General features: G+C 44.0%; 1 protein-coding gene and 1 non-coding gene across 6 annotated transcripts in view; both read left to right on the top strand.

Annotated features, from left to right (window-relative positions):
* The window catches only part of ASTN2 (astrotactin 2), a 999,842-nt gene that overhangs the window by 211,021 nt on the left and 765,199 nt on the right, over positions 1–23,622 (top strand). The gene's annotated exons all lie outside the window — the stretch shown is intronic.
* LOC129044790 (small nucleolar RNA SNORA70) lies at positions 21,566–21,700 on the top strand. Its single transcript, XR_008504783.1, has one exon. It is a non-coding gene; the product is annotated as a small nucleolar RNA SNORA70 (small nucleolar RNA).

Genomic DNA, 23,622 nt, shown 5'->3' with positions numbered 1-23,622 from the left:
GGTGTCAGTTTGGTGTGGTGTGCTGTCCTGGATTTTAGTTAGATGCAATACTAGAGTTTCTATGTAGTTAAATTGGCTACAATTTTACATTAGTGACATTTGTAAGTTACTCAGTGGCCTAGGCTGAGAGAGTTTGTGGTGATGGTGGTGCAGCTTTGCCAGGATTGGGCTCACTGGGCTATTTCTCAGATCAGGGGGATGTTCATGCAGCTTGGGGTCTGTTTCCGTGATATTAGGGCCATGGGGCTGTTCCTCTGGCCAGGAGCAAGGGCACGTGGTATCTCAGCTGGCCTGGGCGGGGGGGGCGTGTCTGCCAGGAGCTGCTCAAAGGGATGTTTCTCAGGCTCAGAATATGGGAGTATAGCTTTTCAGCTGGCCTGGGGATATTTCTACCAGGGGCAGCTCATAGGGATGTTTCTTAGGCCTGGGACATGGGCATAAGTTTGCTCAGTTGGTCTGGGTGTGTATCTGCCAGGAGCTGCCTTTGAAACTGTTTCTTAGGCCTGCTATGTGGGTGTATGGCTGCTTGGCTGGCCTGAAAATGTGTCTGAAGGAGACAACCCACAGGGCCATTTCTCCAGCTTGAGACATGGGCTTGCAGTGGGCTGACCAGCCTGGGTGGGCATGGCTACCATGGGTGGGTACAGGGCTGTTTCTCAGGCCAATGACATAACTGCACAGTTGCTTGGCTGGTTTGGGGCGTTTCTGTGGGCGGCGGCCCACAGGACTCTTTTGGACCTGGGACATGGCCATATAGCTGCTCGTCCAACCTGTGGGCATGTCTGCCCAAGGGGCTGTTTCTCAGGTCTGGAATATAAGTACAAGGCTGCTTGGCTGGCTCAGGTGTGTGCCCACCAGGAGCAGCCTGCAGGGCTGTTTCATGCCTGGTATGTAGGTGCACAGCTGCCTGGCCAGCCTAGGGAATGTCCACAAGGAGTGGCTCATGGGGCTGTTCAGGTTCAGGACATGGGCTCTTGGCTGCTTGGCTGTTCTGGTGGTATGCCCACCAGGGGTGTCCTGTGGGACAGTTTCTCATGCTCTTTTAGGGGGCACAGAACTATTAGGCAGGCCAGGGGTATATCTGTAGTGGGTGGGGGCACTCCGGAGCCGTTTCTCAGGTCCTATGCATAGGCATGCAGCCATTCTGCTGCCCTGGAGTTATATCAACTGCTTGGAGGCTCAGAGGCTTCTCCCACTTGAGGGTGGGTGAGCAGTGGTTTGGCTGGCTCAAGGCAGGATAGCTGTGGGTGGGACCATTATACTGTTTCTCTGGCTGGAAGTAGGGTAGCGGGGGTTGGTCTCTCTGCTCTGTAGGACAAGAGTCACAGCCAGTTTTAGGCCCAAGCTCTGTAAAGCTGGGCTTGTGACATTCAGCCACCCCTGTGGGCTTGGGGTAATGAAGATGGAGCCCCATTGCTGGAGAGGTGCCGTGGCTATTGGCCCCCAAAGCAGGGCACACTCCTGAGGTGTGTACTGTGCTGCAGCAGCTTGGCTCACATGGTGGGTGGAAGTGAGAAGTACACATGCTGTGCTTCTAATCCAGGATAGTGCAGCTGTATAAATTCTTAGTGGATCTTTAAACTGGGCTCAGGGCTTGTGAGGACTGTGGAATTCTCCTGTAGTAAGGACTGTAGGTGTTTGTGGTAGCAATGGGGGCGGATAGAGATCTTCCGCTTATCTTTTCCCCACAGTGAGAAGTTTCTCCTGACTCTAGGCAAATCTAATCCAGGCCAAGGGGATGGTGCTTCAGAGGCTGGGTGCCTCCACATTGCCCTCGTGGACTTCCTATTACCACAGATGCTTCTCCACTCTTCTGCTGCATTTCGGTGCTCTACCGTCGACGACACTCAGGTCAAATCCTAGCTGTTTATTCATTGCCTTGGTCCTTTCTTGTTGGAATATAAATGCCAGGTGTCTCTAATCATGCATCTTGCTGACATCACTCCCCTCATATTGGACTTTTTGATGACTAGTACCTCTTGCTCCTTTTCACTTATGTTGTTGCAAAGACCCATTTCCTTTGTTTTGTTTGGGGACAATTGATTATTTGGACATAAGCACAGGATGTGTTTACATTTGCCTTTATTGTCTATGGTTGAGCTTGTTTACAGATGGAATTTAGCTATTTTCCTTTAGATAAATGCAACAAAGGCACAGTTCTTCTTTATCTCTTCATTCCTTGTGAGGCTGATGATGATAATGGGTGAAAGCTTTGGGCTGGAGATTCCAGTTCAGACACTAACCGCTACTTTTGAGAACCTAGAGGAACCCTCATTTTTTAGTTTGGCCCCTTCCCTGGAGCTCTGAGTTCTGCATTCTTCTTTTCTACTCCTAAGATACTCCTCTGAGGCCCATCTTTCCTTGATGCTCAGTGGACAAACAGAAAAAGTCGGGGGGCTTTTTAAAAAGTAGGTTTTTTTCTTTCAATCCTAGAAACTCAGGGAGAAAGTAGAGTGATACAGTAGATGAGAGTATAGATTTTGAAGTCATCTGGACCTGGGTTCAAATCTTGCCCATTTACTTATAGTGTGATCTTGTGAAACTGGGAATGTAACCCTCTTGGCTTCAGTTTCCTCCTTGAAGGGTTAATGGGAGGATTAGATATAAAAATAAAAGATGTGTAAAATACTTACCCCATAACTTGGCACGTGGTAAGTCTTGAACCCCAAGATGTGTATGTGTAGACCTCAGTCCTTCAGTTTCAGCTGGGCTTCTGAGATTCTCTCAAATCCAGCTGTAATATTTATCTCCAGCTTTCCTTCAAGTTCTAGCCACCATGATATGCTCACTGCTCTGGAATGCTTTGAATATTCCCCTTGTCCATCATAGTCTCTTCTGTGTTTGAACTGCTGGTTTATTGTCACTACCCCCATTTGTTTGCCTTCTCAAATGTTATTTATCATTTTCATGTGATTTCTCATCTTACAACAAGGACAGTCTGCATTTATTTTATTTCTCTATATCCTGCAATGCCCAGCACAGTGCCTCCCACATAGACAGTGCCCAGTGAAGGTCAGACAATAAATATGGCCTTGAAAGGGTAAGGATGTTCATTTGGAAGTAATACCAGCAGGCCAAAACATCATGCTTCCTTTGTCTAAAAGAAAATCACTTAGATAAAGCAGAAAACATCTTCCTATATTTTTCAGTTTTGGCTTTTGCAGCATAACTCATTGAGCTTTGCAGTCCTTATATGGAAAATGCTTTTATTTTCTTTTTGTTGTTGTTTGTTTGTTTTTTAACAGCCAGTCTTCCCAGGTCATAGATTTGCTGTGGGTATCCAATGATAAATGATCTCCAAATGCTGGAGGAGTTTTCCTAGCCCCTAATCAGTTTCTACATCAGTTATCTTCCTCAACCCAACCCAGATGAGTAATCTACTCCCTCTTCCAGCTCCTAAAGCTGGTTGTGATTACTTTGAACTGACCACTTCCCACACTGTACAAAAATAATCAGTTTCTCTTTCTGTCTGCTAAGCTAGACTTAGAGATCTTTGAGAGAGAGTACAGTGTCCTTTATCTTTGTTTTTGTAGCATCCAGCATAGTGGCTAACACTTCATAGTAAGCACTCTGAAAATGCATGTTGGCCAAGTGATTGATTGATCAGTCAGTTGATCAATCAAGATAAATCAAGACAGCCGGGGGCAGTGGCTCATGCCTGTAATCTCAGCCTTTGGGAGGCTGAGGCAGGTGGATCACATGAGGCCAGGAGTTAGAGACCAGCCTGGCCAAAATGGAAAAACCCTGTCTCTACTAAAAATCCAAAAATTAGCTAGGTATGGTGGTGCACATCTGTAATCCCAGCCACTCAGGAGGCAGAGGCACAAGAATCACTTGGACCCGGGAGATGGAGGTTGCAGTGAGCCAAGATCATACCACTGTATTTCAGCCTGTATGACAGAGAGAGACTCTGTCTCAAAAAAAAGATAAATCAAAACATTGACCAGATTCTAGAATGCTTAGTTCCAGGCTTCAAGCTAGCTCACTCTTATCAAGTCTAGGGACTCTAGAAAGCAAAAAGTTAGCAGAGGCCATTGGTGGTGATGAGGAGAACCCAGAAGAGAGCAACCACTGTTTAAAGATGAAAACCCAGGAGGGATCATTGATGCCAGATAACAGACCACCAAGGAGAGGTATCAAGAAACAGTCAATACAAGCAACTTCTCTCTCCTAACACCCACACCCCAGCACCGGTGCACACTCCCTCCACTAGGCTTCAGATGGAAAACAGCAAACATCTCCAAAGTGGGAAATCAGGTGGCAGAAGGGGGGTTATGGCCAATAATCTTGTTTGATCCTCTTTTCTTCCTTCTTTCCTTCCTTTCTTTTTTTCCTTTTCCCTCCCTTCCTTCCTTCCTTCCTTCCTTCCTTCCTTCCTTCCAGCTGGAATGCAGTACATTGTGGTAATAAAGAGTCTATACTCAAGAGGCAGAATGCAACAGAAATTGAGTTTTCTATCCAGTATCACTAGCTATTTGACTTTGGACAAGTCACATACTCTTCTCCTATCAAAGGGGCATGCTACCAATATTTTCCCTTGCAGTGTGATTGGGAAGCTTAAATGAAATAACACGTGTAAATTGTCTAGTGCACAGTAAATGTTCCATACCCATTGATGATATTGTTATTCATATCATTGGTTATCACAGCAGTTACACTGAGCCAGGCATCATAATAGACTCTAGGATTAGAAGTGAGGAAAGCAGAACCTCTGCCCTTAAAGAAAATTTCAGGAGTTTTCCTGGGAGATAAATTTTGGTAGGGGAGGGAGGGTAGGAAACTTAAGCCAAAGCTTGAGTGGTGTCCTGAATCTCTGTGCCACACAGCAGGGATGTGGCAGGGCTGAGGTAGAAGCCCAGCTCTTTGATACCAAGCCCCAGCCTCCTGGCCAGAAGGAACCCTCTTTTTCTATGTAGAATCCTTGTGCTAGATAGCTGACATGCATGCTCAGAATGGGCCACACAGCATCATGTTGATGGCTTATTTTATTGTGGATTGATGCCTCCCAGGTCCTATGCTCCTCAAAGAGAACACAGTCTTGCCATTTCAGGTGCTGTACTTCTTAGCTGCCTACAAACTCTGAGTTCATGTCAAAGATGGGTGTTGGCACACGACTAATGTATAACAGAGACAGCACTGGGGAAAGAATCGTGCTGGATACAGAGGGTGCACAGGCTAACTCCAGAGAAGCAGGGGAAGGTGCTCTTGGCCCTCTCTCTCTGATGGTGTGCCCCAGCGGCTGCACACTTCCAGACCTACCACCCACATAGCTAAAAGATGACTTTTCTCCTTGTATTTTCTTTCAAGCAGGACTATTTGCAAACATTAACAAAGCCAAGCTCTTTTTCTCTGAACTCTCAACACTACCATTGAGGACAGCACAGAAGGTGTAGAAAGAGAATAGGTGATGGATGCTTGAAACAAGGCAGCCTAGTGGAGTGGAGGGGAGAAGCTTTGTACTTGAATCCTGCTCCTTGGTTCACCAGCAATGAGACCTAAGGCAAACCTGTTAACCACTCTGTGTCGTCGTGTCTTCCTATCACCTGTTTTCAATGGACCAAAATGATTTTCCTTTTAATGTCTTTTTAAGTACATTTTAAAACAAAGCAGTTTGAAATAGTACAAAATGCTTTGTTTAGTGCCGTATCCCAGCTACTCTTAGATGAAGTAAGAGCAGGAAAGGAAGAAACATAGGCAAAAAGAAAAGGCATATACTCCCTGACTCCAGACAGGAGGCTGGTCACCTCTTCATGAGGAGGTGGGTGCTAGGGGCTCTCCCTGCAGCATTATTGCTCCTGAGTACCTGGTCTTCCTTGCTTGGACAGAAGAGGGACAATTCCATTGACAGATTACAAAGGATCTAACATCAGCAACTCAGACCAAATGTATGCTTTGTTGCCTCAGAAGGCTTTTGAGAGAAAACCATCATATTCTCTCTTTTACAGGGTGATCTCGGCACAATCATGAGTTTTGTCAAGAGTGGGCAAGTATTTGGAGGCTGTGAAGTGCATATAAAAGATCCTATAGCCCTTTAGAAATTATGTTGCCACAGGCTAACCTCACCTGCACATTTCATTCTTAGGATTTGCCTTTAAATTCAAACCACTTCATCATACTTGAGTTCTATCAACTATCAATCTACTTTGCAGCTTGGATCTGCAAATAATAGAGTCTGGAGACTGGAAGGAGAAAGTTTGATTATAAAAGGGCAACAGATTGAGGTCTCAGGTCTCAAGGGTAATGTACTGAGCAGGGCTGTTGTTCAGCTGATACATACTGGTGTTGCCACACCCTTTGTTAAATATTGAAATTCTGTCTGTGTCATTTGGTAAGTAGTTTGTTGCCCTGAGCACCCGAGTGCTGCCTCCTACTGTCTGGCTGGCAGATGCCTCCTCAAGCTGTCTCCCAATCTTCCCACTGCTCAGCAGCATGGTGGCTTTAGGGTCCTGCTCTAGCACTGTTCCTGGCATCCTTTCTGGCTACTGCTTGTGACTTAGACATTTTCAGGCATTTTGAATATCACCTCTGATATCACCTTAACAAGTTGCTGAGAATTTAATTGTGTTAATTTGTGAATGCTGTGTTCAGTATATAACAGAAACTCAATACATTTTAATTCCAATTTTCTTTATCCCTCCTTAAATTTATGTTTCCCTTCCCTGAATATTATGCATGGAAGCATAAGAAAATTAAAATAACAAATGTATCCTTTTATTAAGGGATGGAGTAGGGGATGGATGAATGGATATTGAGTTCTTAAAATTTTGTTTTATTATTATGAAAGAAATGGATGAGTGCTCTTTGTAATAGAAGGAAGCAAGGGCAGAAGGAGGTACAGAGAGAAGTGGTTGGAAAAGAGGGAGGGAAGGAGAAAGGAAGGTGTGAAAGAAAGAAAAAAGAAGTCAGAGGAGAGGAGCCAAGATGGCCAACTAGAAGCAGCAGCCCTCAGAGGCTCTCATAAAAAACAAACAAACAAAAAAACAAACAAAAACATAATGAACATGTAAATCCTTCACAGGCAACCAAGGTATCCAGTTTCTCTCATCAAAATTGACTAGAAGGCTGGCATGACCCACGGAAAGAAGGAAGAGCAGTGTGGTATGGCGGCCCACCTGAGAGCCACATGGGGAAGGGGAACCTCCTCCCCCGAGCCAAGGGAGGTAGTGATGAGCCTGCTACCCAGCCAGGGAAACTGCTTTTTCCAAAGAACTGTGCAACTCACAGATTGGGAAATCCCACTCTTGAACTCATGCCACTAGGGCCTAGTGTACCAACCCCGCCTACTGAACTCCCATGGGGAGGGGCGACCAGCACCAGTGGCTGCCTGCTGTCTAAGCCTTTTGAGTTCCTTGGGAGAAGGGCAGCAGCCAGCAATGGAACTCACAACTGCCTAACACGCTAAGCCCCCTGGGTAAGGAAAGGGTGAAACCCATCTCTACAGCTTCAGGCTGGGCTTTTCTCATGCTGGAGCCCGGGAGGCTACACGGCTTGGTCCCAAGACTTGTCCCCACAGCCCAACACACCGGAAATGGCAGTAGGTGGCCATGGTGCCTCTTCAGGTCTAACCCTGACCCATCCTTACTCAGTGGGTGGGGCTTCCCTGCAGGATCTCCAATAACTTCAGCCAGAGGCTCTGGGACAGAATTCAGATCTCCCTGGACCTGAACACCTGGGGAGAGGGGTGGCCACATTCTCTGTGGACCAGCAGACTTTTAGCCTCTCCTCCTGGTAGTTCTGATGAATCCGGGCAGCGCAGACAAATGTGTTTCCCCTCAGAAAAACACACCCTCTCCACCAAGGCACAAAGTGCCTTGGTACTTGGTTACTGATTGGTAACCTCTATGTGAATTCTTTATCTTTTCTCTGCACTGGACAAATCTTGTTTAGCATTTTCAAGTCAATGATTTGTTGAATCTTTGCATGTATCTCATAAAGGATGTATTATCCTTATCAAAATTTAGAGATCATCTCAAATTTATACAGCTACAAATAATGGAACCAGAATTTGAACCCAGCTTTATCTGATACCCAAGTCTAAGCATGTGCTGGAGATAACACAACATGTATTACTCCTGTCCATTTATATGAGCCGGAGAGGAAAGACATGAGCTTAGATGCCAGCAAGCTAAGTCTCTTAGAGCTATGTTTATCCACAACATTGAACAGCAGACACAATCAAAACTGTTTTATACAGTGAGCCTGCACATATTCACGTGTGAATGTGTGTGTGCACATCTCTAAAATAAGTTTTGCAAAATAATACACATTGTCATTACATGGGACCATGTTCTGATAGCTTCTATTCTTTTGATGGCATTTTTGTAATGCTGATGGAGCCACTGAATTGATTTTGCAGTTCGAGAGAGAGTCATAACCTGAAGTTTAAAAACCTCTTTCTTAGAGAAGCTAATAAAGTGCCAGAGGCCACAGTGGGAACAGGTGCATGACAACTGGATCTGAGGTGGCTTGCAGGAGACATTTCTTTCCCAGAGATTGGAAAGATGAAGATAATTCAAGGGCTTCAGTTTGAGGGGTTGGTGGAGGAACTGGAAATGGTACCTGAGCCAGGCAAGGCCCATATGAGGGTTTTAGGTCTTACCCCTGCCATTTCTATGGCCAGCCACTTGTGTCTTTTACCCAACTCTATAGGCCACTGGGCCCATCATGTCCACATTTGCTCTTATGAAATGTGCTCAACCTGCACTTTCTTGTGCCTTGTGCCTCAGATCTTATCTTATTTCTGTAGGATGCTCTATCTTCCCTGGGGAAAAGAAAAACAACAACAACAACACCAACAACACCCTGCCCTCTGCTCCCTGCATGGGAATTACTGCCCATCTTTAAGCCATACTCTGTTCTGAGGCCCCAGGTGCCAGTTTTCAGAGAGCCTGGGAAACTCCCTTACTAACAGCAGCTCCCATTTGACAGTGCCTTGAGGGTGCTGCCAGGAGCATGTGCAGGGCAAGGGGAAGAAAGAAAGGGCAGAATTGTTTTAACAAAAGCAAGACTGCTTTAAAGTGGTTGCATGTAGGATTATTTTTGAAAGATAGGTCCTCCAGGATGAAAAGAAGAAAAATTTGGAAATGATTTTCTTTTCTTTTTCTTTCTTTCTTTTTTTTTTTTGAGACTGAATCTGGCTGTATCGCCAGGCTGGAGTGTGTAGTAGCGCCATCTTGGCTCACTGCAATCTCTGCCTCCCAAGTTCAAGCGATTCTCCTGCCTCAGCCTCTTCAGTAGCTGGGATTACAGGTGTGAGCCACCACACCGAGCTAATTTTTGTATTTTTAGTAGAGACGGGGTTTCACCATGTTGACCAGGGTGGTCTCGATCTCCTCACCTCATGATCCAACCACCTCAGCCTCCCAGAGTGCTGGGATTACAGGCATGAGCCACCACTCCCAGCCGGAAATGACTTTCTTAACATCAAAGTGCCTTGACATCCTTATACCAAACTGCCTCTTTCCTCTCCATGTTGCCTCTCTCCTCTCCCTATTCCCAGTGCTGTTTGAATTTTGCATTTTAAATGTCCTGAAGGCTCATAGTTCCGTCCTGTGTCCTCTGTTCCTTCATTAGCCATCTCCACAGCCACAGGGGGAGACAGGATTGCATTTACTTCCTGAATCTTCTCTTTGGGTACACCTCTTCCTCACCATTCATTTGTTCATTCATTCATATTCATTTATTTCTTTATCAAATGTTTACCATCACCCACTGTGTGCTGGAGACTGTTTAATGTAGACATATATAGCAAAATAGGGAATAGCCTTTCCCTAAAAGGTCACAGTTTAGAAGGGTATAAAATGGTAATAGCTGCTTTATTTTATACAGCACTTTAACATTTATAGAATGGCTTCATAAACATTATATGATAAACTATGTGTTATTGAACCCTTTTGAGAGACACAGAACCTTGTTCCAGCTCTGAGACATTAAGTCACTCATCCATGAAATACAGAGAGTTTGATGGTGCAATTGTACTTTATACCCACATCCCTTAAGTTCAAGTTCAGTACTCTCTTTGTTTTGCCACACTGTATTTATCCCTGTGACATCCTGAATATTATTTGGTAAGCAACTTGTTATATCTACATTGCTCTCCCCCTCTTAATTTGAAAGATCGTGAACTACTCTTTGGAAGTATTCAAACAAGACTAGGTAGACATTTGTCAAAATGGTATAGCATGGGGAGAGATCAGACACAATTTAAGTAATCTAATTCTCAGCTTGTAAAATTTGAGCTTAATTTATTTCTATTTAATTTTCATCTTAGGACTTCTTAGAAAACAAGGAGGCAATATCCGTGTTTGAAAATAGGCTCCTTAGAACTAGCCAGCCTGGAAAGTATTCAGAATTGAGTTTTCTTTTTTTTTTTTTTTTTTCTTCACCACTGATTGACAAACCAAACGTCACTTGCAGAATGGCAGAGCATTCATTTTTTGCTCCAATTAATTGTACCACATGGTGGAGTTCACAAGGCCATCCCAGACCAGACCCTGCCTCTGCGGCTTTTTTGCTTTGGTTTCTTAGCTGGTGCCTCCTCTTGGACGTTTGGCCTTGGTGTCTAAATGCCTAGGCTCTGCAAAGCAGGCGGCAGCAGTGCCTCCAACAGACAGGAACTTGGCATCCCCTGATAGCTGTCCTCTGAGCTGTCTCTACACTCTCTAAAATAAAATATAGACAGAGATTTGTCATGGAATCACAAACAGGAATGTCACCAAAGCTGTCACTAGAGCCCCTTAAAATGTCACTTCCCAGCATTAATTGCCATGATAGCAAAACAAACAGGCATGCTCTGAACATTTGCTCTTCCCCTCCTCCCTCATGATCCTTTTCCATCTCCCTGTCTCTCCTTTCTCCCCACTCCCTCAGAGCCCACCCTTCTCTCTATCTCTGGGGACCCTTGCACATTCTGACTTGATTAGACTGTGGCTGGCAAGGCAGTACCACCGCACAGTGACAGATGAGGTTGAAGGAGGTTTGGTAAATGTCAGGGGATGAAGAGACTGTTCTCTGATTGATCAGAGCTGAAGCAGTTTCCCAGCAGTCAGGGGACTTTGTACCTCCTGTCCTGGGCTCCCTTGAAATGGCTGGAAATCACCCAGTGGGGAACTGACTGACAAAGAAAGTCCAGGACAGCTCAACCTCAATGTCTCTTACAAAGAACCAGCTTGCCTCTGGATTTGATATCTTTATCCACTGTGAAGCTAAAGTCATCACTACTACCTCAAGTATGATCAGTCCTTATTTTTTCTAATATTTCTCAATTATAAAAGTTATGCATGCTCATTAGTGAACACTTGAAACTAAAGAAAAGTATAAATTAGCAATTTTTGTATGCCCCATTGAATAGCCACAGTAACTTTTTACTAATTTTTTCTGTCTTTTCCCTTTCATATATTGAAAGTGAAAAATTAATTGTTTTCTATCTTGCATTTTTATTTAATATTATACAGTAAGTATTTCAACATGCATATAGTTCTATCTCATGACTGCTTCATAATGTATTTATTGATGGACATTTTAGCAGCTTTTTTTTTTTTTTTTTTTTGCTATTTTGTATTCAACAGCAACAACCATTTTTAGTCCTAAATTCATTTTCACCATTCTGTGTTATTTCCTCAGGGTATGTTCCCAGGAGTGGAATTATTGGGTCAAATGGTCTGAATGTTTTAAAGTTCTTGATACATGTTTAGCTCAATATCTGTTTGTTGGGATGTCTCCATACACACTTGTTAAATAAGGTAACATTTATTCATCTATTTTTCATTCATTAATTCAACAAGCTTTAATTAAGTACCTACTGTGTGTCAGGAACTATTTAAGGCACTGAAGATAAAGCAATAAATAAGATATATGCAAGTCAATTTCTATAGCAGTTTCTTTCCAGCACAGAAAGACTATAAGCAAATGAACAAAATATATGTATATATTAAATACATAATAACGAATGATAATAATTGCAATGGGGGAGTAAGAAAACAAAGGAGGGAATTAGGGGCCTCAGGAAAGGTCTTAATGATCAGATAACACGTGAAAACTGATCTACAGGAGATGAAGAGGCAAGCCATTTGAATATTTGAGGAAACAGCTTTTTGGGCAGAGGGAACAGCAGGTATAAAGGTCCCGTGGCACCAGTGTGATTGGAGCACTAGAGGAATAGGGAGGAGTAGCACTGAGAGAGAGAGCACTAGAATAAATTGGGTTATAGGAGCAGTGGAAAGAAAGTCATGTAGAGCCTAATAGAAAGGGACATTGACTCTTCCTGTGAGTGACATGAAAAGCCATTGGAAAACGGGGGAATGAATTTTTGCAAAGGTGGTAAACAGTTAGGGCCAAACTGAGAAGGAGCGATTTGGACATAGAGTTGCAACTCAGAAGGAAGGATACTAAGGAGAGCAGAGAATAGAGATTGTACTATGGAAACTCATAGGCAGAATTTAGCCCCTACATAATGTTTTGTTTTGTTTTGTTTTTGCTTGCCTACAGGGTATATTTTTGAATTCAGTTGTTAATATATATAAATTGGAAAATTTCACATAGAAATTCACATTTCTGCCTCACTTGGTGACTGAAGGATCTCAAAACTTTAGGCCTATTCTTGTGCCTTCCAGCACTTAGCAGGAGCTGAGTGGTAGCAACTGCTTTGGAAGTGCTGCTCTCTCTACTTCATCAGGAACACCACCTGATTAAGTTCCTTAACCTAAATCCTCCCTCCCTCCTGAGGGTTTGGAACTCACATCTTCTCCCAGAGGAAGGAGAAATTGAGACAGCCCTTATGATCTGAGCAGTGGGAACCCAGAGTATACAGAAACAATGGATTCACTTCCTATTTTGTGTAGCAAGAGCGGGAGGCCTTAGGATCTTTAAGACTTTCCAAAAGGTGTATATCTTCACTCTCCATTAGTATAAGGGTAGGGATGCACAGATTAGTCTAGGAAAGGATACCACTCTCTTTCAACTCCTTGAGTTTTGTGTTACCAGCCAGACAGAGGCTGGCAGCGGATCAGAGACCAAGAGACCCTTGAGAACTTTGACAGCAGAGGATAAAGTGGTTAAGACGCCCAACTCTTGAACCAGACACACTGGGGTCCAGTTTCACCTTACTAATGCCTTTGGGGTTCAACCTCCTCACCTCTAAAATGGGATTACTTGTTTTGCAGGATTCTTGTAAGAATTAAGGAAATCATATGTATATATAAAATAGCACAGTGTTTTGACTCAAGAAATGGAAGCTATTATTAACATGTTTGAAATATTCATTTCATTCAACAGAGACCCAGGGAGGGGAGAGAGGTATCTGAAGTTACACAGCAAGTTAATATGGGGTGTATGGGGGATGCAGCATTTGTGGGGAATAGTGGCTCTGATATAGACATTCTAAGTTTCTAGCCAATGCCATCTTAACATTTCAACCACACCACTTCTAAAGGAGTTCCTTTCTATCCATCTTCCAGCCGATGCCTTGGTCTTGACTCATTGTAAGAGATTGCTAAATATGTTTAAAATGAATGGGTGAATGGGCAAATGAATGAATATATCCCTGACTGGAAGGGACTAATTTGCTGCCTAGTGGGTAGTGGGATAGACAGCAGCTCTCCTGATCCTATCTCCTGAGCACTTTTAAGTGCTGTTGTTTTCTTTCTCTACAGCTTACAATCCTCACCTTTTTTGTGTCTTTTTATAAGACATTGTTCAGGATGTAGGAGTTTCCTATCTGAGAGGTTAGGATGTCTGGCAGACAGGACCTTCTACCCACTGTCCCAGGTGGGGACAGAAGGGGACACTAGAATTAGGAAAGCCTGGTGAGACTGGACGGCCATTCTCAGACTCCAGGCTCAGGGGAAAGGGCATTCACTGATGCTCAGGCAGATGTAGTGCTGCCCACTGAGCATGGTTAGAGAGGCCACCGACCTGCCTGCGAATAGATAATTCCCACGGGTACCTGGCTCCCACGGGACTCTCAAAATGTGGATGCTTTTACAGTCAGTAGCCCATAGAATCATTATTCCTTGGCATTTCCAAGTCAGACATTTATTGAGTGCCCTTTCTTCTCCACATTTAAAAACTGTAGTACCTTAAACAAGTTGTTTGTTCTCGTCTATGCATGCTTTCTCATGCGTGGAATGAATGCTGAAGACAAAAATACCCCTGTAACTTGGCTAGAAGCCATCCTGGGTGGTTAACATCTTTGGCAGGACAGGAGCTTGGTTTCTGAAGAGTTCCCAGCTACGACGTTTCCTCGGCATCCAGCAACAACACAGCAGTGAGGAGACAGGCATCTTGCTCCCTTAGCTGCTGTTCCATACTGAAGTAGAGGCCAGTGACTGGAAAATGGAGATGATAGCCCCACTATGTCTCCTCATCTCACTCTCCATCACCCCACCCCCATAAACTCCATGACACCTTCCAGTATTAATATACACAGGCAACTTCGGAAAACTCCGCATGCTATGGAAAGGGTGATGGTCTTAAATTTTCCTGACTAGGGAATATGGGTCAGATTCTAATCTTATCTCCTTACCTACTCACTAATTTTGACATATTGAAATCTTGGACTAGTCACTTTCAACCGGGATCGGGGGTGATTTCCTCTCTCTCTCTCTCTCTCTATCACACAGACACACACACACACCTTTCACTGGAGACCTTTAGCAATGTCTGAAGACATTTTTTTTGTCATGACTAGGGAGGGGTTAGGCCAGGGATGCTGCTTAACGTTCTACAATGCACAGGACCGCCCCCCACCCCAGCAAATAATTACCCAGCTCAAAATATCTATCAAATCAAGGCTGAGAAACCCCGCTCCAAGCCTTGGTTGTCACGTTGGTAAAATGGAGATTCCAGTTTCACAAGAACGTGGGAGGAACAAACAATTATGAAGGCGAATGCTTTTTGTAACTGCAACATACTACACAGATGTAGGATAGCAATGTTATTGTTCCATTGTGTCTTAGTCTGTTTTCTGTTGCTATAACTGAATATCTGAGACTAGATAGTTTATGGAGAAAATAAATTTATTTCTCACAGTTCTGCAGACTGGGAAGTCCAAGGTAGGAGGGCTGCATCTGGTGAGGGCCTTCTTGCTGATGGGGACTGTCTGCAGAGTCCTGAGGCAGCGCAGGGCATCACATGACCAGGGAGACTCGTGACAGACAGCCAACCTAGTTTTTAAAACAGATTCACTCTTGTGATAACTAACCTATTCTCATGACAACCCATTAATCCATTAGTCCTTTAATTCATGAGTAGATTAACCTATTAATGAGGTCAGAATCTTCATGATCCAATCACCTCTCAAAGGCCCCATCTCTCAATACTATTACATTGGGGGTTGACTTTCAACATGAGTTTCAGAGGAGACAATCATTCAACATAGCACATCATTATTTTTTATCATCATCATCATCATCATCATCATCATCATCAATCTCAGGGCCTTTGCATCTCTGTTCTCTCTTACTGAACAGTTCTTTTCTCAGGTCTTTGCATGGCTTGTGCCCCCAGTTCCTTCAGGTTTTTCTTCATATAGCACCCTAAGGCCATCCCTGACCACCCTGTATAAAATAAAAAATAAAACAATATACATAATCATATACACATGCACCACACTGTGTTCTCCATTACCTTAATTTTTCTATTTTTTTCTTTCTTTTTTTTTTTTTCTGAGATGGAGTCTCGCTCTGTCTCCCAGGCTGGAATGCAGTGGCACAATCTCAGCTCACTGCAACCTCTGCCTTGCAGGTCCAAGAGATTCTGCTGCCTCAGCCTCCTGAGTAGCTGGGATTACAGGCATGCACCAACACGCCCTGCTAATTTTTGTGTTTTTAGTAGAGATGGGGTTTCACCATGTTGGCCAGGCCAGTCTCAAACTCCTGACTTCATGATCTGCCCTCCCTGGCCTCCCAAAGTGCTACGATCACAGGCGTGAGCCACTTCGCCTGGCCTTCTTTATAATTTTTGCCACCATTTGACCCATTGTAAGTATTATCTGTCCATCTTTAAGAATTGTGTCTGTTTTGTCCCATGCTGTCTGCTTCTTGTTTAGAACATTGCCTGGCACTTTGTGGAAAACAAATAAATAATTGAGGAGTGAATTGATAAAACAAGTGAGGAAATGAATCAATGGAAGACTTACCCAAATGTCTTAATTCAGTTTCTTTCTATTTCAAATGATTGGCTATTTAGTTCAGCTAATGGGATTTATTTAATTTATTTATTTATTTTATTTTAATTTATTGTATTTATTTTTTTGAGACATAGTCTCGCTCTGTCACCCAGGCTGGAGTGCAGTGGCATGATCTCAGCTCACAGCAAGCTCCGCCTCCCGGGCCCACACCATTCTCCTGCTTCAGCCTCCCGAGTAGCTGGGACTACAGGTGCCCACCACCACACCTGGCTAATTTTTTGTATTTTTTAGTAGAGACAGGTTTTCACCATGTTAGCCAGGATGGTCTCGATCTCCTGACCTCGTGATCCACCCGTCTCAGCCTCCCAAAGTGCTGGGATTACAGGCGTGGGCCACCGCACCCAGCCGGGATTTATTTTTAGTAGAAATAAGAGTAATATTAGTTACTGTGTATGGGCCAAGTTGTGTGACCAGTACTTAATAAATATTTACACATAAAATTTTCAAAAAATTGATATGGTCATTACTTCTAATCACTCCCTTTTTCAGATAAGGAAACCGAAGCAGAGGAGGCTCTGGTAACTAGCCCAGGGTCATGTACCTGGTTTGTATTAGACCCAGGATTTGAAGCTAGGTCTGTGTGACCTTGAAATTCTCTCTTTTCACCAATAACTCTGCTTCCCATACTTCCTTTACCTTTCTGTTCCTTGAGGAACACAAGGACAGGTATGATCAGAAACAGTCTCAGGCTTCATGGAGATACACTATTGATTGGATATAACGGCAATTGGCTCATTGATTCTGCCTCAAGTAACTCTGCTAAATTCATGAATCTTGGCCTCTTTTTCTCTGTTCCTCTTTGGCTCCCACCTGGAAATAACCTCTCTATGCCTCCTAACCTCTGCATGCCCGTGGCTTCTACTGCTTCACAGCTCCTGTGCCTAGCCCATCTCCATTCCTTGTGAGACATGCTCTGCCTGCCTCTGACTCTTCTTTCATGCCTTCTTTTCAAGCACTCCATGAAAGAATTTGTCATATCCAATACCGAATGCCCTAGTGAGGAGATCCCCACACCAGGAGACGTCACAATCCATAAGCTAATCTGGAGCTATCTGACTCTGTGCAGATATAGAGCTCTGTTCCCATCAGCTTTGTCAGGATGGTGGAGTCTTGGGGTACCTAGCAAGGCACCCTCTATGTTATGAAGCATCTGCAGCTCCTTTTTACTAAAGCACGAATCTGTGAATGTGGCAGATCCTCAAACATCATATCCTGTCCAGAATAGTAGGGAGTCCATCTGCCCAGAGCAGGGCTGGTGTGCCTTGCTTCAAAGGAGACTGGTTTGTGAAAAGCTTAGCTTAGCAAAGAAATAAATCAGGAAGTGACAGATGATTTTCCTAAATGATTCTTCATTTTACAAAAGCAATTCACCACAGGATTCTTTTCATATATAGCACTAGGAATGAATGTAAAAAAGAAGAGAATTTAACCAACTTTTAGCTTATCAAAATGTTTATAGACACACTAGTCTATAAACCAAAGCCAATCTATAATGTCAGGGCTTTCTGGGATGATGGATAGTAGCAAGATGGGTGTGGAATGAGCAGATGTGGGTATGAATCGTGTGCCCATATAGTGCCTCATTCGTGGACAGAGTAACTAACCTCTTTTAGTCTCAGATTCCTCACCTGTGAAGCTGGCTTTTAATAGTGTTGGGCTCTCCTCGGGTTGTTTTCAGGATGAAATGCAATAATATATGAACAGTCTGGTGTAGAGGCCACCTGACACAAATAGTAATAATCTTGGGAAAGTCATATCTCCTCCCTGAGTCTCAGTCTTCTCATCTATATCATGAACAGCTTGGACCCTTCCTTGCTGGTCTAAACCTGCATTCTTCAGTGGAACTGTGGGGTGTGGATATACATTAAAATCAGTGGAAGGTGAGTTGGAACTCAGTGCCATATGCCTTGCAGGCATGACCAACAGTGTATGTAGGGGGAGAGGTTATTAGAAAAACCAGGAAAAGAGGAAGACTTTCTCTCATGCGAACCCTTATCTACTGACAGCTCCTTTTACAGAAATGATGCAAAAGAGAGAAAGGGTGTCAGTCACTGTCATTCTGAGATGGCTGAGGCCAGTCTCTGGTCCATGTCAACAGCTTCCTGGCTCCAGGACTGTCCCTGAGAGTGTTCCAAGGAGGTCGGCAGACAGAGATATCACTTCCTCCTGATTTCCCTGGTGAATGAAGCCTTCGGAGAGCAGATGCATCTACTTCATTGTAATTACGTTAAGTGCTGCCTGATTGGCGCTGTTCATCACCCCAGGAAGCAGCCTCGCCCCATGGACAGACAGTCCGCCTGCTTTGGCTCGGCATAACTCCAGCTGTGTCCTTGGCAGTGTCTGCTTGCTATACCCCCGGCTCTGCTCCGGGGGAGAGAGGCAGTGCGCTGCAGAGGGTGGGCTGTGCCTTCAGCATGCCTGTTGCCTGAGTTGTCCTTTTCAACCCTGGGCCTCAGCCTGTTTATATGTGGGCAGATGGATTGTGAGGTCTCTACACCTTCTGGCTCTCAACCTGTAGCTATCTCAGAAAGGAGGTCAGATGGGTATTCCAGGAGGAGAGGGTGCTCCTGAGTGTTAAATTGGCTTGGTCCTAAGGGCTGGGTGTCTCCCTGTAGGACCCCAGAGGAGAAAGCAATTTCTGGACTGTGTCCTCACATTGCAAGAAAATGAGGTTTGCTCCACCCATAAAAGATCCAGAGAGAGGGCAGTAGAGGATATTCTGATATCAGGGCTGCATTTCATAACCCCAGCTGTCTATGCGTGGATGTGGGAAAGGGGGACGTAGGTTTTCAGAAGTAATAGAGTGAAGCTGGCAAATCAGTTAAGCCTTTGTGGAAGACAAAGTCTTCAACCAAGGTATCTAAGGCTGAACATATCTGAGAGGGAAGGTGAAGGGATGGAACTAAGATCTTCCTAAAGAGTAGTGGTTAGAAGTGTGGACTCTGGGACTAGGCTACCTAGGTTAACTCTTGAAATTTACTGATACTTACTAGCTTTGTATAACCTTGGGCAAATTAGTAAATGCTCCCCTTCCTCTCACTGTCCTTGTTTCTAAAATGGAGAAGATAAGGATGTGGATCCCCGAGTTGTTGTAAGACCAAATGATGTAATTTATGTAAGACTGAATGATTAATACACGTCACAATGCTTAGAGGAGTGCTTATCACAAGAAAAAGGGTCAATTAATGTTAGTTATTATATTGCGTTGTGAGCAAGTCCTCTGCAGATAGATCAGGCACTTTATATGCTTCTTTATTTAATTCTCTCAACTACTCAGCAATTCATTCATTCATTCATTTACCAAATACTCATTAGGACAGAGCAGTGAAAGTGCCAGTGTGACCCTTTCCCTCAGAGATGCTATCCTCTAATGAGGAAATCAGACTTGAGACTGGAGACTTGAACAAACTTATCACACAATTACTAATTTAATTAACACAAAGCTGCCAGGAAGGAAACATACTGCATGCTCTGGGAGAGGAAAGGGGGTACTTGACCTCAATTTGGCTGTTCAAGAAGGCCTTTCTGAGAAAGGAAGATTTAAGCTGGAATTAGAAGGGTATGTAGCATTCAACCAAATGAACTGAAGAACAGAGAAAATGATCTTTTTAAAAGTTCTATTTTATTTTTTAATTGACAAATAATAATTGTCTGTATTTGTGGGACCCAACGTGATGTTTCAATATCAGGAACAGTCTCTTGAAATAAAAACTTGGCTTGCTTAATGGCCTAGAAGGCCAATGTGGCTCAAACACAGTGAGGAAGCCTGGGTCAGTTTATTCTAGGACACAGAGATGGGGGCACCGAGACACTGCAAGCTGATGTAGCTTTTAAGAGGTTCCGTAACTGGAACAGAAGGACTGGGATTGCCCTAAGATGAAAGCTTTTCTTCTGCCCCACTATGGCGTATACCACGGAAAGTGATTGCTTATACAAGGAACAGAGAACAGCTTAGTCTGAGATCAGGAATGCTGTAGACAAAAGCAGTGATTAGTGGGTGGTGGGGCAGGCCTTGAGTGCCCGACTGCATTTGGACTTTATCTGTTCTAATTTCCCTAGAGCTATAGGGTGGAACTGGATTAATTTCAAAATAATTCTGTCCATGCTCTAGGGTTTAATATCTCCTGCATCTCCTGGGTCATCCTTGGTGTGAGAACACTCTGCTCAGATCAGTGGTATATAAAGTGTTTTCAGTTTTTCATTATGCCGTGTGTGCATCTGTGGTGTGTGTGTGTGTGTGTCTGTGTCTGTGTCTGTGTCTGTGTTGTTTTCTTCCCTGAAGCATGCTGAGTTCACTCAGGGAAATGCCTGGGACTTGGGTGAAATTTTATTTATTTTTTTTGGAAGGCATGCAGTACAAAATCATTTCTCTCCCTACATAAATATGCATGAGGCTGGCCTGCTGTCTTTTCCTCAGGAAGTGTGGGCAGGGGGAGAGAGAGCCCATATGACTGGTATCAGAGCCCTGCCCATGGCTGCTGGCACCCCATTAATTAGGGGGGAACAGCAGCCTTGTGAACTGTGAAATTGGCAGCCCCCTGACAGCTTTGGGGCCCAGTTGAGCAGGGACTCCATTTCCCAGCTGGAAGGTGGCAGCATGGGGTGGGGAAGGAGGGCACTGGGCTCAGTGGGCCAGAGAAGTCATGCTCCCTCTCAGCTTTTGTGAATCCCAAACGAGTCTTGCTGAGAGGATACCTCTTGATTAAGGTGAGCAGGAAAGAGAGAGAGAAAGAAAGAAAGGGGTAAAGGAAGGAACACAGTAGATGGTAATGGCCATTATAACAAACACTGAGTATCTACTGTCTATTGAGATCCAAGTGCTATGCTATGTACTGGCTATGGATTTCTTTATTTAATACCCATGATTTTTCCATGCGGTATCATCATTAGCCCTATGAAACAGACCAGGCAAAATGGGACCTGTTTTAAGCACCAGGAAGTGGTAGAGCTACAATTAGGACCTGGGTCTGACTCCAGAGTCTGTGTCTTTTTGCCACTGTGCTATCCTGTTGTCCAGCATGCTATAAAATAAAATAGAAGAGAGTCTTGTCTTGTTCACTCAATGGCCATTTACAAAGTGCACACTCCACGTACATAATGAAGTCACTGTGCTAAGTGCTAGGTTATAGAGGGATTAATACCTTCAACAAGTTTATGGTTGTGTGTAAGAGAGTTGAGTAAACAGGCCATTTCAGCAGTATGAAATGTATTTGAGACATTCACCAGAGCACAATCTTAGCTCTGATACTTACCAGCTCTTCGACCTGGGGCAAGTTATTTGACATTTCTGGGCTTCAGTTTCCCCATCTCTGAAATAGTTATGTGAACATTCTCAGCTTATACATTGCTGTGAAGAATAATTGAAATACTCCAGATCATCTGCAGCCAATTAAGCCAACTGGGTTCCTTTCCTCATGGGGGCCCAGTGTGCAATGGCTGCAAACAGCAGCATTCTTGGTAGTGTGTGCAGCCTGTTTGTTGTATGGGTTGCTCTAAGGGACCATGGAAACAGGCCTTTCAGATATATATTTATGTTTCTGACCTTGCACTACCCCAATGTAGGCTCCAAACAGGCATGCAAGGTGCCTTTGGAAAGCCCTAGGGCACTGTGGCCAGGGTTCACATTGGCCAAGTTATCATGTCCATCCACACCAAGCTGCAAGACAAGAAGCATGTAATTGAGGCCCTGCGCAGGGCCAAATTCAAGTTTCCTGGCCACCAGAAGATCCACATCTCGAAGAAGTGGGGCTTCACCAAGTTCAATGTCGATGAATTTGAAGACATGGTGGCTGAGAAGCAGCTCATCCCTAATGGCTGTGGGGTCAAGTACATCCCCAATCGTGGCCCTCTGGACAAGTGGCAGGCCCTGCACTCATGAGGGCTTCCACTGCGCTGCCCCCTCTTAATACTCACCAATAAATTCTACTTCCTGTCCAAAAAAAAAAGATACTCCAGATTAGTTGTTTAGAATGGTGCTCGGTGCATAGTAAGCAGTCAATAAATGATTGCTGTGAGTGTGCTGAAATATGGATATGAACAAATATTCTAGGAGCACAGAGAAAATGGCATTCAAATGTGCTGATGATGTGGATGAGAACTTCCCTCAAGAGGAGACACTTGAGCTGAATTTGAAGATAAGCTCATCAGTGAACCCAAGGGGCAAGGGAAAGGGGATGTGTAAAGGTCCCAAGACAATAGGGAGAGAACATTGTAGGAACTGTGAGAAGTTTCAAGTGGCTGGCAACAAAGGAACATGAACAGAAAGAGCAGACTGTAGAGGAAGAGACGGGTCAGATCACCGGGGTCCTGGGACTTTATCTGGGAGGCCCCGGGGAGCCACTGAAAACTTTTAACTGAGAAGTGTCATGCCCAGATAGTCTTCCTCCCAGAAAGATCATTTAACATGGTGGCACAAGCTTAGATCAGAAAAAAGGCAGAGAGATCAAGAATGGAAGACCACTCTGTGAATCAAATGAGAGATGCAGAGCCAGCATGCTCCAAGAGATGACACAGCACTGATCTGGAAATGGGCCTCCCTGCATTTTATTCAAAGCTTTGCTGCAGATCTGCCATTTGAATTGGATGCCCTTAGATGGACCTCAGTTTTCCCATCTATCAAATGAGAACCAATGATCTCAGAAGGATCATCCATCACCTACATCCTACATCCTTGAATAGGGAGGGTAATGTCTCAGGTAAGGAAATGGCAAAACCAGGGGATTGGGGGTAAAGTAAGTCCCTAAACACCAACTTTCAGCAGCCTGAAATGACAGATCTGCAGTGGGGTCTGAATGACAGATCTGCAGTGGGGTCTTTCAGAATCAGGCAGAAAGGCCCTGCCTGTGCCTTTAGGCCCAGCGGTCCTGGAGTACAGCAAGCATAGGAGAGAAACAAGCATAGGAGAGAAGCCCTCATGTCCTTACATTACACTTTTATTTATCAAAGGTAAGAGAAGAGACGGGGGTAAGGAAGAGGTGCAAGAAGGAGAAGCAACCAAGAAGAGGAAGAAGACAGACTTCCTTTTAGGAGCCAGAAGAATATTGCTAATCCCTTCCCTAGTGTTACAAATGATGGGGTCTCCTATTAGGATGGTGTCATCCTAAGTAATCCATTTTACCTCTTGGAGACTGGTTCACCATGTGGGAGATGGAAATGGCAACAAGCTGGGTTACTTATCTCAAGATGACTATATATAGAAGATAAGTGGCTATATATATACACACACACATATATATATCCCCATATATGCATATATATGTGAAAATATGTATATATCAGCATATCATTATATATATTTATATACATGTATGCATACATACATATGCTATGTACATATATAGTCTTGTCCTTCCCAAAGTAGAAAGAAAGCTCTGGTGGTTGGAATTCTAAGTCTGTTCACACATACTCTGTAATCAGCACATTGGATATTTCCTGGC

The sequence above is a fragment of the Pongo pygmaeus genome, chromosome 13 (assembly GCF_028885625.2).
Source record: "Pongo pygmaeus isolate AG05252 chromosome 13, NHGRI_mPonPyg2-v2.0_pri, whole genome shotgun sequence".
Taxonomy (NCBI): Eukaryota; Metazoa; Chordata; class Mammalia; order Primates; family Hominidae; genus Pongo; species Pongo pygmaeus.
The sequence above is the reverse complement of the archived record's forward strand: the minus strand, read 5'-3'. Positions and strand labels throughout refer to the sequence as shown.